Source organism: Seriola lalandi, unplaced genomic scaffold (genome assembly GCF_002814215.2).
Source record: "Seriola lalandi dorsalis isolate HSWRI2012SDOR001 ecotype SW California unplaced genomic scaffold, Sedor1 jcf7180002054962, whole genome shotgun sequence".
Lineage (NCBI taxonomy): Eukaryota > Metazoa > Chordata > Actinopteri > Carangiformes > Carangidae > Seriola > Seriola lalandi.
In genome coordinates this window covers 78,094-92,758 of record NW_019525513.1, presented here as the reverse complement: position 1 = coordinate 92,758, position 14,665 = coordinate 78,094, and positions in this window count along the sequence as shown.

Sequence of the window (14,665 nt, the reverse complement as noted above, 5' to 3'; positions counted from 1 at the left end):
CCCTCCCCTCCCTCCCCATGAGACAGAGTGGTTTGGTTGGGTTGGTAGATTGGACTCAAGCGCATCCTGGGCGTCAGCTGGGTATGGCAAGGTTGACAGTGTTTTTGTAGCTTTTAAATTAGGTGAAAAATCACTTTTATTCTTGAAGCCACGTTTAATGAGATAAGTTCAAATTTAAAAAAAAAAAAAAAGAATGTGCATTTCAATCAATGAAGGTTGGAAAAATTCTGACTTTATCTCCAGTGAAAAAGCTGCTGATTCAGACTGATGAACACCTGTGACACGAGCTTCAGCTGCAGCTTTGACTTTTTTTTTTTTTATCACAACACAAACAAAAATCAGCAAACCGGAAATTGTTAAAAAAATAAAAATAAAAATCCATCAAATCTCTAAAAAAAAAAAAAAAACCAAACCCATGTGATGCTGAGACGTTGCCATATTTCCAGCTGCGAGCCCGGTGTTAGTTACTGCGGTGGCGGGAGCGAGGTGCAAAAGTTGTCGACAACTGCTCCAAGTAAAAAGCCTCAACTTTTCCGTGCGTGAGGCCGTGCGCAGTGAGAGGCAGCACTGAGGCCGGGGAAGGATGTAAACCAGATAGCTGCTTTAGATCTAGTTTAGACGATGTTTTCCGTAAAGGAAGAAAAAAAAAGAAAAAAAAAAAAAGATTCAATGCGTAAGTGCCACTTATGACATATAAAATTGTGACCTTAATCATTATTTTTTTTTTTTTAAGTGTATGGGATTATTTATTTAATTGTGTTAATATTTAAGGCTAATTTATTTATGTTGGTACCATAGGCCGGCGTCTTTTTGTATAAATGTATATTGTTTGTTGCTTCTATATTTTAGGCTGTGAAATTGAACTTGGAAAGTGATGGTGTTCTACTCTACTGAAAATGGCACTTTCTGTTAATCCATAGCATAACTTATTCGTTTGATGTATGTCATTATCTTTGTTTTATTTTGATAGTCTATTGTCTATCAATAGCAACGATAAGCACTTCAACATGGGGTTCACTGGCCCCATAAATGTTTATTATTTCCCTACATTGTTGTGTTGAGAGGTTGCTCGAGGAATAAGAATTGGGCTGCTGAAATAATAATAATAACAATAATTACATTTCAATTCAATTTAAAAAAAAATATGCTTCACTGATAAAATAATGTAATCACGTGAAGAATCAAACTGTTTCTTAAACCTCTTCTTTTTTTTTTTGTTGCTGTGACCAAAAAAATAATAATACTGATAATTTCGAATTTATTATCTTCAATGTTTTGATGTTATTATTATTTTTGATTAATTGGTTTATTTATTTGTCTCTGCTTTGTATTTCGAAATTCAATAAGTAATTTTATAGTGAAGAAAAAAAAACATATCCTCTATCCAAAGATTTTTTGTCTCTTCAGGGTTGTGTAGGCTACTTGTTGCTTTATGCAGATCTTTTGTAGTAGAGGTATCGTGTGACAGCTGGTTTCTAATGGACAAACTTTTCATATTTTCCGGTGTTATTTTTAATTAAAACGGAAATACTTGAAAAAAAAAAAAAGATTCTGTTTCCTGTTTTGAAATATTTTTTAAAATAAAGTCACGAAGGTTTTTTTGACTTTGCAAATGTAAAAAAAAAAAATCCAGCTGATAGGAATGATTTACATTGTACAGGATGACGTCATGTTCACGCTCACGTAGAAGCGCGCACACGGGGGTGGGGGGGGTGGGGGGCTAATATAAGTGCACATGCAAATCAGCAAATGAGCACAAGAAGAAGAAGGTCTTCTGAACAAACACACACACACACACACACACACACACACAAGCCTATACTCACATTTATTCCACTGTACAAACACACACACACACACAAGGTGAAACGTGTGAACCCAGTTTAGCATACAGATGAAAACTCACCTACTGTACACACACACACACACACACACACACACACACACACACACACACACACACACACACTTACATTTTAACACACAGATGTACACTATTGCAAGATGAAATAAGTGCAAACCCATGCAGATAAAGAAAACTCACCCTTTGCACACATGCTCTCTCACACACACACACACACACACACACACACACACACACACACACACACACACAGTGGTCAGCAGCTAAAGGCAGTGGTAGCCTACATGTGTGCTCCTGGCTGAAAGGCTCTTTCCCTCCCCAGAGAGGGGGCAGGTGTTACTCCAGACGAGCCAAGACAACCAAATTACTGGCCGTCTGGCACCTCCCGTGGGAAACCCTGGGAGAGAGGAGGGATGGGAGAGATGGAAATTTATGAGCGAGCGAGCGCTGAGATGTAATATTGCCAAATGGTATGAGCAAAGAAGATCCAAATATTTATATTCATTTGTGATGTATACGCCTATTCCCATCGATTGTGCTATAAAAAGCTTGTAGTTGAGTTAGAGAACAGGAGATGTGGGGGATGTGTGAATGCTTTTATCTAAACCTTATTAGATTATCATGAGTGAACCTTTTCTTTTTTTTTTGTTGTTTTTGCATGAGCTCCAGTGGCTCCAGTGGGAATCGAACCCTTCACCTAGGAAATTCCAGAGTTAAGCTGTTCCGATTGAGCAGCTGAATGCATGACGTTGGATATGTATGATTAGAAACTATAAAAAAAAAATAAAAATCCATCTACGTGTGTGTCGACAGCAGCTGCACAGAGGAAAGCCATGTTTCTTGTTTCCAATGGTTTCCTCTGTGGTGGCCGAAGGCGGCGTGAAATGTTCTTTCCCTCTCGGCTCGAGGGCCTCCATCGTCTCGTTTTTCTATTTGGCATCTGTCAGTCTGTCAGTCGTCTGCCTCACTTTCTAGTTTTACCTTCAGCTGCAGCCGCTCGGGTGGAGAAAGTTTCCACGGTGACAAGGCATCTTTCTACCCGCCACACTGACATGTTGGAGATAAACTTTTAAAGTGACTTTGGTTCAGAAGCAATAACACAAGGAAGGGGAGCCCGCTAAGATCTGTAGCTTGCGGTGGCTAACATTAGCAAACTGACATTACTGTTAGCTTACTTCATGGATCCCTTTCCTCCCACTCTCCGTTAGCCAGCATAATAAAAGTGTATTTAAAGCAGCTGTGAGCGATATTTCTTTTTAAACCAATGCATGAGATGACAACATGTAAACGATGTGATAATGTGGGAGGGGTTGCTACCTGCAAACGCTACGGCCAACCTCAGCTTTATGGAGCTTCACACACACATCTTTACTGTTCTGGTTCACTCTGTGGCTTTTAATGGCAGCAGGCAACTGTTTTCAGTCTCAGCGTAGACGACCTGTTCAGCATCAAATAACAGACAACGTTAGCAGCTAGCTAGCGAAGATAGCGGAGCATTTAGCAGCTAAAGAGACCGAGGTTTCCCTCAGGGGTTGGTAGAGACCAAAAACAGAGCTAAAAGAAGAGAAACTGATGGACTCAACGCACCAAATGAATCTTACGATGAGACGTTTTCATTTTAAAACGCGTCACTTTTGCTTCGTTTACCTGGCGACGTTTTCAAACCCCTCAAATGAAAAAGGTGCTGCTATAGTCCAGAGTTGTGCAGCTAAATTCTGCATTTTATAAAGATTCAACTGCCTTTTTGTTTTTCCTCGTTCGGATAGTGTTTCCTGCAACGAACCAACTGCATACTAAGCAGACGGAGCAAAAACAGATTGTTTTTGTTTTGAAATGTTTTAAAATGAAAATATATTAGTGTGTTTTTGTGTAATTTGCTCAGATTTGTCTGAAGAAACGCTAGTTAGCATCGGCTGCTTTCCGTCCAGTCTCTCTCCTGTGTAGATTCTTTAAGCTCCACGCTACGTGCTAATGTTTAGCTAAAGATGTGACTTTGCGCTGACTCTGTATGCAGTCGTACCGTCACGAGAATTCACTCTGAAAACACAGAAACTGTAAAAAAGGAGCCACACAAGGCGACGGAAACCAGCACAGTCAGCAGTTTGCATCACATAAGAGTCACTTTGAAACATTTAAATGTTTCGATAATCATTTGATTTTCATTAGAACATTTGTTGTACTCCGTTCAAACCTGACGGGTCCAATATTTCAGACTGCTCTATCAATGCTTTTACACACACAAAAGAAAAAAAACAGAAAGAAAGAAAGAAAAGAAAAGAACACCAATATGTTGCAGCAACAGATTGTCTTCTTCAGAACACAAAACAAGCTCTGCCATTCTGGCATGGCGTGGAGACAGACTTCTGCTCAAGCTTATTGAATGGAGGAGTCCATCTGTACGTCGCCGTGAAGCACTACAAGGCCATTTGTGCTCCTCATCCCAAAAGCTTCCGTAGCATCAGTCCTCTTCAATTTATTCTTTACAAACCTCCAGAAGGGGCAGGGGAGAGAAAAGTGACAGGCGAAGCCCAAACTGCTGAGGGCACTGAACAGCCTGGCTGACAGTGTGGCCGGTGCATGCTTGTATATGTGTGTGTGTGTGTGTGTGTGTGTGCGTGTGTGTGTGTGTGTGTGTGTGTGTGTGTGTGAGAAAGTACCACGTTTCACCACAACCCAACCCCCCACCCTTTTTGCACCGTGGGCTTATGTAACGGTGGAGGCCGAGGAGTGACCATATGTCAGGAGGTGTGTGCAGACGGCAGGGGATTATACAGCAGCCATTATCAGCGTTTGGACATCCTTCTCCTCATCATCATTCAGGTATACTCAAAGCCAGGAGGAACACACACACACACACACACACACACACACACACACACACACCGCCCTACACACCCATTTAATTCTGAGAGCTCACTAGCTCTGTGTAAATTGGACAGGGAGAAAGAGTATGACAACAAACAGCCATATGTTCACAGTACGAGGAACAACATTTGGGGCTTTTTGTGCTGCCTCATTTTTTCGCCCTCTCTTTTATTCTCCACGTCGTTGGGTATTATGGAAGTGTTCATGTTCAAGGCGAGAACTCCCCCGTCAATATTGCAACTCCTGTCCCCCCCCCCCCTCCCTTTTTCCCCCCTCTTGCCTCTCTCGTGGAGGTGTGTGTGTGTGTGTGTGTGCACGTCCCCGTGAGTGTGTATGAAGGGTGCTCGTGCAGCAGAAGTACAAAGCCTGGTCCATGTGTTGAAATGCAGCCCCCGGGATGGGCCGTATTATCCCTGCCTACTTCACCAGCAGGGTCCCGGAGCTCGAGCTGGCTCGTGGCCCTTTGTCTCCAAACAGATGGAAATGGGCAGAGGAGAGGAGAAGTGGAGAATCAGAGAGGAGGAGGAGGAGGAGGAGGAGGAGGAAGAGGAGGAGGAGGGGAGGAATAGAATGGACGAAGGATGCAAGAAGGGGAAGGGAGGGGAGGGAGAAAGGAGTCAGTCTGTTCTCATTAAGTGCTGTATTGAAGACACCGTCCCCCCACAATGCGTCAGCAGCCGCGGATGGTCCCCCTCTCATTCAGACTCACGCTCGGACCATCTGTACCGCCGGCCTGTCATAAGGTGTGTGTGCATGCATTAGGCCGCGGCGCACGGCCCAATCTGGCGAGTTAAAATGGTGATATTCATTGGGTTTCAATTTGGTTAAGATCTTTTAAATCCAATTGTTGGGCCTTTGTTGCGGACGCCTCGGCGGTTGTGAGTCACCGTGAGTTTATTCAACATCCTGCTGTTCCCCCTTTTTCTTTTTCTTTGAGTCTCAGAGGGCGCACACGCCGCCGAGATGTAGATTTATAATTACTGAATCATAAAGACATTAAGGAAGACTTATCTGGACTTTAATCCCCCTGTCATTATGACTGTCTTGATCTTAATTCCCCAAAACATTTATCACTCTCCATTTTATCATTATGAAGAAACAGAACAGCAGCAATTCATGAGTCTCTTCAGAACAGATCAGTCCACAGATTGTTTTCTTGTCAAGCGTCTGTACAATGTTAGAAAATAGCACAAAAAAAGGGAAAAACTCAAGTTCCCAGAGTTCATTGTGATGTTATCGTTAATCATTAAAGACAAGGAAGGTTCAGTTGTGCCTGAAGAATTTCTTTAATTGTTTATTGATTATCAAAACAGTTTCTTGTTAAGTTTTCTCTTCACCTTCTATTCAATTTTGTTTATTTATTTATTCTATTTTTTTGAATGTAATTTTTCTCCTCAACCTGGGGCAAAGGAGGGGCAGGGGCAGAAGCCAGCATGTGGGGCTCTTTACTGAATGAGGTAAAAATGCAAAATCCGCCTTAAGGCCTTTATGATTTCAGTTTCTATTGTACTTCAGTGATGCATATTACCACACACATTTGCAATTAATCCAAAAAAAAAAGCAAAAACTTTATTGTGAAAACCATTCATCCAGAGGCCTTCGGGGCTCCTGAGGGTCCGGGACCCCGGGGCAGTTGCCTGTTTTGGTTGGTTGGTAACCAAGCATGAGTTATTTGTTATAGTTCTTGTCTCAATGTGGTTCACAGTTGATATTTATGTTGCTTTAAATGTGATTTTTAATGTTTCCATGTTACGTATCTTTGTATCTTTGCATCTTGCACTTTTTTCCTTCTGTGAGACTTCAAGTTTCCTGTGGGGGATAATTAAAGTCTGAATTTACAGTGTTTTATTTTATGTTTCTCCATCTGCATCGCTCACCTTTAACCACAACCGCGCTCTTACTTTAAAGCTAGTTTGTCACAGCAGGATGTGAGAGGCTCCTGAACGCAACATCTCATTCATCCTGCTGAAGTCTGCGTCTCTCCCTCTGTCTCTCTGCATGTCTGCGTGTGGTCTCATCAACTGCATCTCTTCCCACTTCGTCTTCATCTTTACACGCTTTCATTTTTCTCCTCTGTTTACAAAAAAAACCTCTAAACTCATAAAAACCCGTGTCTTTGGGGAGGGATCCATCCATCTTCCGGACACCAAATTGAATTGATCTCATCCCCCCCCCCCAAAAAAAAAAAAAAAAAAAAAAAACACCTCGCCCCTCAATAGAGGCCATCTGCGCGCGCGCTTCCCTCTTTGAATAAACGTGGAAAAAAGTGTCAGCACGTGCTGCTACATACGCGCGTGTCTACCAGGGTACCTCGCGCTCCCATTCAGCTGTGTAATGTGATTTCACTGCAGCTGATTGATTCACACAGAGCTCTTTTGTTAACTTGTAGATGCTGTATTGATTTTTTAAAAGTCTTTTTATTAATCACTCATAAATATAAAACTTTTTACTTTTAACCCGGAAATGAAATAATGGCAGAAACACATTTGAACAAACTGATTTTTGACGGATTTTTTGACGATTTAATTCAATAGCTTGATTTAAAATAAATAAAGAAATAAATATAGGCAATAATGACAGAAAATACATGTGTGCCAGATGGATGTGCATTTTTGAAACTTTCAGGTGAAGTAATGGCGGCAAACAGCCACATGGTGGCGCACCAATCTCAAACTCTGACGTTTGAAAGAAGCAGATGCACAAATTCTTTCAAAAAGATGTTTATCCACACAACAGTGAAATTAAATTATGACAAATTAAAAAAAAACTATCTAAATAGAGCAGGATTTGTAAATGTTATGCCTCACAATATAAAATAAAAATATCAAAAATCCTATTTAAATGTGCAAATAAAACTTGAACCATTGCTTGCTATATGTTGATATCGATCATGTTTATCAACCAGTCCGACCACATCGATGTCATTCCTAATATTTCATTATCACTTAATATTTTGGATCTTATCTCTTATCTTTATATACAGATACTGACAGAGAATTTAACATACAATCCCTATCTTCCAACCCCCATCCTGGACACTGCACCGGTGTTTATTTGGCTCTCCATGGGGAGGCCCAGGGGTCACGTCCCAGTCACGACCTACATTGTGTTCTGGAGGGGATGCGATACATCTACGAGTGTGTGTGTGTGTGTGTGTGTGTGTGTGTGTTGGAGTGAGGAATCACTTCAAAGGGGAAGAAAATATTGATTCATATTGAGCCGTGTAATTGCTGGAGGCATCTGTTGCCTTGTGGTTTGAACTTTCATGTGTGTTTGGAGTCTGAATGAAGTGGCCCTGCGCTCCCTTTGTCCGGGGACACAATGGAGGAAGAGTGGCAGCAACAACAGAGCAATGAGAAATCAATCGGTGGGGACGTATATCTTGTGATTGATTTTGTGTAACCTTTATCTAAACGAATATACTTACACAGGTTAAAGGTGCCTTGGTATGCACCCGATTATTAATGTATGCATTGTTGTGATTTAGTTTTAATCTGTTTTTTCATTTATTGTATAATTATAATTAACACATTACACAAGCTGATGATGTCAGCCAATCAGGGTGCAGCATGTGGATTTGTGAGGACTCCTTTATATCAGAGGTTCCCAGCCCCTTTTTGGCTTGTGACCAATTAAAACTAAGACATGTACATCATCACTAACCAATGAGAGATTTTATACTTCTACTCCTCTAAATTTCAGAGGTAAATCTGATTTTAAAATCACATTTTACTCAAAATAATATTCAGATAATTTCACAAAATCCAAACCTCTGTTTAAATCCTTAGAAAAACCAGAGACCGGTTGGCGTCCCAACATTTCCATTGTACACATAGTTTTAATTTCAGTAAGTTATCTAATATTTAATAAACTAGTAAAGGCTGGAGACAAATCAATACACATTTCTCTCCCATTAATCATCTCACCGCCGCTCAGGATGTTTCTTGTGCACTATACGTTGCAAAACACTGGACTAAACTAACTAACTGTACATAACCAGCTCCACGTCAGTCAGTGTCACAGTCAGCACTAATTTCATTTCTATTTTCACATATTAACCGTACAACTTGTACTTTACTTCTGAAGTACATTTGGCTGATAATACTTAAAGTACTTAAGTAAAACAGAGTATTTTCACACTGTTGTAATGCTAAATGATCTGAATACTTCTTCTTCTACTGTGGCTCCTCAGATTCATCTGGTGACCCCTTGAGGGAATCCCAACCCCAGGTTTGGAAACACTCCTTTAAACTGTGTTTTCATTTCCAGAACATCCCCATGAAGCTCTTTTATTCTCACTGGGAGCCACAGTTTATTTAAACACATTCCCAAACAACTGTTTAAATAGATTTTCTCTTCAGGAGACACTTGGACCATGAAGTATTATTTCATGTCAGCGAGAATCCCGGCGCCCCCGCAATACTTAGAGCAAGTTTACAGTAAGTTATGACAGGGGAGGGAATATCAAATATTTCTGTGTTCTGCTTTATTAAAGGAGAAGAAGTTATGTGGAAGAATATTTGTTTACATTCCCTTCTTCAAGGCCTCAGTGATTTCATTGTGTCCCTTTCACTGACTGTGTCCAGGCCTGATCGCTATCACTCCACATGTTTTGTTTGTTCCTTTGAGAGAGCGATGGTTGTATCACTGTTTACCTTGTTCGGCTTCATGAACTGTGACGGAAACATTGCCTGTGTGTGGGTGGATGGGGACAAAGGAGACTGCATGGGTCCCAAAAAAAATACATTTATAAACTCAGATAATACAGCATGTGCGTCGCTGTTTGTTTTCCTGGACTGAATTTGGCACATGTGAGTGAACATCTCATGCTGTGAAAAATTATGTTTTGCTGATGTCGGATGTTTGAGCTTCACTGAGCAGAACTGTGTTGAAAGAAGAAAAAAAAAAACAAAACTATTAAACACTTTTTTATTCAAAGCAGAACATTTTTTATTTGTCTTAAAACATATCTTTAATTATTTTTACATTTGCTTTTTATTCTTTATTTATCTTGAGTGGATGTGTTTCTTGTTTGTTTTGTTATTTCATCCTTGTGAAGCACTTTGTAATCTCTCATTTTGAAAAGTACAATATAAATAAACTTTATAATATTATATCATGAGTGTTTTATTTTTTATCTTAGTTTATATTTTGATATGCTATAAGATGTATTTGTTTGCTCCTCTTATTTCTCCTCTATATCGATATCTATTTTCTAATTGGCGACAATCAATAATACAGAATTCAAACTCAATATGCAGCAGGTTCACTCCCAGTTGAAGACGCCCCCTAGCGCCACGTGTCGGTACTACACCCCCGTGTTTGCTGGGAAGCACTGCCCCCTGTGAAATTCCTGACGGCCAGGGTGATTCCTCCGGTTATCAAGGCTGCTTCCTACCGCAGCCCCGCCGTGTGCGTCCGGGGCAAACTGTTTAACAGCCCCCTGGATAAATGATCAACTCCGGGAATGATATCGCCACCGATAAAGGGTGAGTTATGTTTTAATAGCGCTGGAGATAGTGTCGGACATATGTGTGTGCTGCAGATGTGTGTGTGTGTGTGTGTGCGGGCTCAGTAGTGTGTGAAGCTCTCTGCCTTACTGGCTTTAATGTCCTGTCTAGATTCCTGTAGCCAACTAAAATGTAGGTTACTGTGTCTTCTCGTGTTTATGTGCACAGGAGAGAAACTGTTGCTCACTGTCGGGCTGGATGTGTGTTTTATAGGGGAAAGACTTGGGGAACACGCCCTTTGCTTGTGTTGCTTTACCTGTGTGAAAGAAAACGCTTTCAACTTCATTTTCAATGCCCTCAAAACTGCGGTCACACCGACACCACGGCTCAAACCCAGTCTGGGGGAAGTTAAACTGTATTTCTGCATTTTTTATTTATTTTTTTTCTCCCCGCTGCAGTTTTTATTTTTTATTTTTTTAAATTTTTTTATTTTTCACACCGTCGGTTCCGTTAAAAATCCGTTTCATTCGCTGTTGCTGAAGCAGAAAACTGACGGAGCCGCTGGGAGACCGAGAGAAAAAGTGAACTATGTTTCGTACGGTTGACTGGATCCGCATTACCCCGGCTGGTGCACCGCGGCTCAGCTGTGAACTGTAACCTGCGGCGGCACAGAGTTGACGCGGACGGATACACTGTAGCTCTCCAAGCCTCCTGAAAACAATTAGCACCCACCACCCCTCAGAAATAAAATTAAAAAGAAAGAAAGAAAGAAAGAAGTAGAGTGGACACCAGTTTGTAAAAAAAAAAAACCCACCGTGCTTTGTTTGTTTTTTTGTTCGTTTTTTTTTTTTTAAAAGTAGTCGCACAAATAGGTTTCAGAGGTGAAGGAGAGCAAGAGGTGAGGTGAGGTGGGAGGAGGAGGGGGGGCTCTCGAGGCCACGGTGAAACCAGGGAGTTTCCTGCCTCTAGGTCCGCGTGCCTGCCGGGTCACAGGTAGGCGCTGGGCGGGTAAAACCTGCTCTGGAGCTCCACCAGAGACACTTCAAAGTAAGAAGAGAACAAGAACACGGACTTCTTCTTCTTCTTCTTCTTCTTCTTCTTCTTCTTCGCTTTAATTTCTTGTCGGCACCAATGTTGACTCTCCGTTTGTCTGGAGTCACTTATTAACATTCAGCCTTTTATTTAGACAGTAACGCTCACTGAGCAGGTGCTCCTTTAGCACGTGCTCAATATGATGACGTACTGATTAATAATCGTTAATGGGTTTCGTCTGAGCTGCTGGATTACATATTGACTGTCGTCTGCCTTGTTTATTGATCAGTCTGTGAAGCTTATTTATTTATTTTGAAACTTTTATTTAAGCAGTTTGATGATTAATTCTTTCTTAATGATTAATCTGCTTATTGTTGATTAATCATTTGCTTTAGCTAAACAGTGTAATATATATATTTATATATATATATATATATATATATATATATAGTGGAAAATGCTTATCTCAGTATGCCAGAGCCAGAGGTGACACTTTCGTGATAAGTGACATAAACTAGTAATCTTTTACTTTGAAAATTGTTGATTCATTTCCTTTCCATCCACTAATTGATTATTCAACCACTAATTTTAAGTTTAAGTTGTGATTATTACATCTAGCGTTGCTAATAACTAGCAGCAAAGATATATATATTTAGATATCTCTATACATATAATTAACTAATAATGAAGTTATTACCGCTTTGTATGACAGACTACTGCTCTGAATTCCCTGAACGTAATACATGTGATTTGAGACCCACAGGCGTGCATTAGCAAGCGGATGTATAGCTTCATCATCTGGCAGTTAGGAGGAAATGAGCAGTCATCCTTAGCAAATGTATTAAAACAATGATTTCATTGAACATTACTACTAACAACACTGTGAGTCACCTACATTTCACTATAAACACACTCTCAGCTCTGCGTAGCTGTCTGAGGGGGGGGGGGGATGCACGGTGACAAGACGAATCTCTCCCTCCTCCCATAAATTATGCAAGTCTCTCATTATTATAAGGGCTTTTATGTTGTGGATGAGACTAACATCACATCACACACGGATTCCTCTTCACTTCCCGTCCCAGAAAAGTGTCTGTGGTTTGTGTGACAGCTGCAGAGAGAGAGAGAGAGAATATCGATGGCGATGACGGCACCTGTCGAGAGCTCTCAGATGTTCGAGCTGTGTGCTTGAGCACGGTGAAACTACATGCATGACGACATTTTATTGAACAAGGTCTGAGGGGATGTTGAACTTAAGGTTTATTCCCTTTTTTGGACATCGGTTATTTCCTCCACGGGGCATTAGCCCACAATACAGGAGGATGTCAGTCAACTCCAGCAGCAAGCCGCCTTCCCGTTGCCATGGAGATTTTGATAAACAAGCGGTTCAGCTACACCATGTGACTGTTGTATGTGGCATGAGATGTTGAGTTAGACTTTTGCACTGTGAGTATCAGTGAGCCAAAGAAAATAGTGCCGTCCCTGCAGAAGAAGAAAGAAAAACTTTCTCATTCCCGCCTTTTGTTTTGCTCCACTTCCTGGAAAGGTCAGCTGTCGGTGTTCGACGTCTGTTGTGAGGAAACAAATATATCACTGCCATTTTTGTTTACATGCTGTCTCTGTACAGTACAATCATACAACTACAATAGAATAAGAAACTGTAGAAACAGCTGTAATAATAACCGAATATTAAAAGTAAATTAAAGATCATATATCTTGTAAGTAAGTGCGGGAAAGGATTTATGGGCCTTTTTAAGTATGGATGACATTTTTAATATGTTCAATAGTCTGGAGGGAGTCGACATGAACAAACTGTTATGAATAAAAATAGTTAAAAGTCGAGTAAAGTTTTTATTTTTTTGCTGACAAATCTCAGAGGAAAAGAAAAATAAATGAAAGTGAATGAATGTTAATTAGGTGTGTGGATTATTTTCCCAATTAGAGGCAACAGAAGGTGTAATCTTTTCTTTCAGTTATCACCACCTTGTTTTAAACCCAGAGAGGAAACATTATAATGATTTAATATTTCTAATCATGGGGAAGAAAAGCCATTCTACTGATGTATGGAAATATTTCTGCTGTTCTTTATTACTCCTCCAGTGATCTGATTGGTCATCTGCTGAAACATTAAGCCCAAAGATGGATAGCTAACCCACTAATTGCGTTAATTATACAGGCCACAAATTAGAGCGGTAACCGTAGTAACCAAATCATTATGGTTAGTAAGAGATGTTTTTAAAAAAATCCTTCGCTATCGATTGCCACAGTTTCCTTCTCAGAGTCGTAACTCAGTCAAATGTCAACGCACAGACGTGATACAGGAAGTGCTAACAGCTCATCCGAAATGCTTTCAGTCCAGTCGTCGTCTCGTTTTTCCTCTGGGGAGATAACCTCGTGGTTGCCTAGTAACAAAAACCGCAACAGGTAAAAGGCCAAATGTGAATCGAGCATCATGTTCAGTCAGACAGACCTCACACTCACTGCAGGTGGAGGCTGATCGTTGATAGGTGGTCTGGTGCAGGTTATTGATCACTTTATTCTACGGAAGTCTCGGGGGGTTTAAATTCGGCGACACTTGGGAATGTTGATTGAATTCCACAGAAGTAATGGCCCCTCATTTATTCAGTCATGGACAGCAACACAGCGAGCATGTGACCGACCCAGACCTCCACAGTGACTTGTTTTATGTTTCCCCTCGTGTCCCGGCACGTCTCATGACCGCGGCCGCCGCAGCGTCAGCCCCTCCTCCCTCCCCCCACCACGCTTCTGAGGTCGAGGTGAAATCATTATTTTAGCATGAGCTCTGGTTGTCTCTCATCGTGGTGTGAGGAGATGTGTGTTATCACAGTGATAACAGAGGCAATGCCACCGGGGCGTCATGGTTACGGAGGGAGGAGGGTGAAAGAGGAGGGCGAGGTGTTAGGAGTGAGCTGCATGCTGATGAAGTAACAGAGCTAGTTTCATTTTTATTAATGACAAACAAAGACTTGATCATAAGATAAATTTCTTTCACGTAAACCCATCATGTCACGCTGGAGAGATTTCATGCACCCCGTTATCTCTAAACGCTGATGAGCTTTTAATAGCTCAAACAGACAATTTCTCTCCACACGTGGTCGTGGAGTAATGTCATTTCCTGATCAATAGTCTGTCTTCGCTGTGATTCAGTTGGAGTGTTACTCTTTAGGAGGAGAGGAACAGCTGTCTCCGTCGTGGATCAGTGTAATAACTGGTGTTGTGCCGGTGTAGAAAGGCTGTGGGACTTCAGTATAAATCGCAGCTGAGTGTGAAAGAGCTGCAGGAGGCTTTTCACTCCCGACGACGCTGAGAGAAAGAACGGATGAGCGGCTCGCCTGAAAGGAGGTTTCAAATGAGAAGGGTCTCCTCTGGCCCATTAGATGCTTAATTTTCCATTTTACACAGGAAGACTGGAAGTAGTCTCCGTGCCCCCCCCCCC